The 2,614-nt window shown below is 34.0% G+C and overlaps 1 non-coding gene across 1 annotated transcript; it reads right to left on the bottom strand.

The window, feature by feature from the left end:
- Positions 1-1,234: 1,234 nt before the first annotated feature.
- Positions 1,235-1,362, bottom strand: LOC125620161. Its single transcript, XR_007351743.1, has one exon. It is a non-coding gene; the product is annotated as a small nucleolar RNA SNORA51 (small nucleolar RNA).
- Between the last annotated feature and the right edge of the window lie 1,252 nt (positions 1,363-2,614).

The following is a 2,614-nucleotide window of genomic DNA, read 5'->3' as shown; positions in this document are numbered from 1 at the left end:
GTCTTAAAATATAGTATTTGTCTTTTTTTGTGTGTGTGGTACTTGGGATGAAATACAGGGCCTCAGGCATGCTAGGCAGGTGCTCAACTGCGGAACTAAATTCCCAGACCCTTTTAATTTTGTTTTGTTTTGAGACAGAATCTTGCTAAGTTGCTGAGGCTGCCCTTAGACGTGGAATTCTCCTGCCTCAGCCTCCTGAGTCACTGGGATTACAGGTGTGCTCCAACCTGCCTGGCTTCTTCTTCTTCTATTTAAGTAATGTGGTCTTAATAGGTTGCCCAGGTAGGCCCCAAACTTCTGGATTCAAGAGACCCAACTGGTTCATCCTCCTGAGGTTGGGACTATAGGCATAAACCACTACACGCATAAACCACAATTTAAGCTTGAATATAGCACATAATTTATAGTATGGTTATTTTCTCTTAGCACTTTGATATTTATTGATATTTATTTATTGACTTCTGGTTTCTATTGTTGCTATTAAGAAATCTGTCGACACTATTTATTTTTTAGTTCTTGGCGGACACAACATCTTTGTTTGTATGTGGTGCTGAGGATCAAACCCGGGCCGCATGCATGCCAGGCGAGGGCGCTACCGGTTGAGCCACATCCCCTAATTGTAGGTCATTCTTCTTTGTAGACAATTTCTGTTTTCTCTTTTCTCTCTGATTTCACACAAAATTATTTTTTTTTGTATTTTTTAAGGTTTTGTACCTGCATATGTTTAAATTATTCTGCTTCAGTTTAATTTTTATTTACCCTATTACATTCTCATTGAACCTCCTGAATATATCCTCTATCAATTCTGAAAGTTCTCATCCATTATTACTTTAAATACTGCCCCTCCATCCTTTCTTTGTTTTTAAATTTATGAATGTCTATTATGTTTATGTTGGGCCTTGTTATTCTACTCTATAAATCTCTTATCTGCTCTTAAATTTTTCTTGCCTCTTTGTCTTTGGACTGCATTCTAATTTTCTCAGATCTATCTTCTACTTTGCTAGTTCTCTGTTGTATTTAATCTAATGATTAATACACTTCTTGAGGGTTTTAACATTAAATCAATAAGATGAAAAACTGCTCTTTTGACAATGGTAACTTTTTACCAGAGATAATTTTAATACCTGTACTTCTTAAATAAAACTTATCAGGATATTTCCTCCACTTCTTGACAAGATCTAATTTACATTACACTGTTTTTGTGTTTATTTGTTTGTTTTGTTTTTTCCATGTGCCTCCTCCCCCCATTCACAATATAGATCAGGCCCATGTCACTGGCTGATTTGTGCATGGGGTATGTTTGCTGTGTCTCCTTTTTCTACACAGTCTAAGAACATAGTCTGTGGTAAGCATCAGGAGGCCTGAATACTGCTTTTTAACCTTCTGTTTAGAATAATCTTGTTCAAATCAAAATCCTAAAATTGTCTTGTCCTAAAATTCCTCTGGTGTGTATTCTCTTTTACTGTAGGAAACTAAATAAAGCTAACTTGTTTTTGACTATAAGTCAAAATAAATAAGCATGCTTCTGATCTTTGGGTAATATCTTTTAACAAATTGTATTTTTATTGTCTATATATTCTATCTGGTGTGTTTGTAATTTTGTTTTTAATTCTGACTGTGATTTTCTTTCCTATGCTTTCTATTCTTTCATTATAGCTTTTAATTATTTTAAACATATTTAATTTTATCCATTCCAGCTCTATCTGATACTCTTAGTAACTGAAGTTGTGGAAATATAATCCTACTATTGGCTAATTTTTGTTAAAAATGAATTGCTTTTCTAGGTACTTTATAATTTCTTAGTGTAATTCCATCTTTAGTTTGATACTGTGTCTTTTCAGAGTGAATCTGTGCTTGTTTTTATTCTGTTAGGTGCACCAAGGACAATACCATTCCAGTGTCAATAATTTATTTAGTTGGCTGATTTTTCAGTTATATTTTCCATAGGATGCAAAGATACAATTCACCCTTTTTAAATGTATGTATGCTTGTGTGTATGTTACTAAAGATGGATCCAAGGGGTGCTCTACCACTAAGCTACATCTCCAGATCTTTTTATGTTTTATTTTGAGACTGGATTTTGCTAAGTTGCCAAAGCTGGCCTTGAACTTGCAGTCCTCTCACCTCAGCCTCCTAAATATCTGGGATTACAATTGTGTGTCACTATGCCCACCCATCTCCTTCTAAAATATGCTCAATAAGATTTTATAAATATATATGTTTATGTAAATAAACATCACATAAATGTATGTGGAACATTTCCATCATCTGGGAGGTCTTATTCCAGGCCAATTTTCAAGATAGTATGTTATTTTGGGGATTTCTAGAATAGGGGAGGTATGAAGTATACATGTGAGCCCCCTAATCTCATGAAGCTTAAATCTAGATCATAACTTTTCCAAGGAGACTTTTAAAACAAACAAAACTCTGAATATGGTCTAAGTCAAATAACCTTCCTTTATTATCTACCTCTTACCTACTAGGAAGACTTTCCCCCCCTAGTTCAGTCTTTCCGTATGAATGTAACTTTTTAATGTTTTTGGTATTTTAAGGATGTCTTTTTTTTTTTTTTTCAAATTTTTTATTTTATGTGGGTGTGCAAAACATTTAACAA

The sequence above is a fragment of the Marmota marmota genome, unplaced genomic scaffold (assembly GCF_001458135.2).
Source record: "Marmota marmota marmota unplaced genomic scaffold, marMar, whole genome shotgun sequence".
In the NCBI taxonomy this organism is placed as follows: Eukaryota; Metazoa; Chordata; class Mammalia; order Rodentia; family Sciuridae; genus Marmota; species Marmota marmota.
Note: the sequence above shows the minus strand (reverse complement) of the source record. Positions and strands in the feature narration are given on the sequence as shown.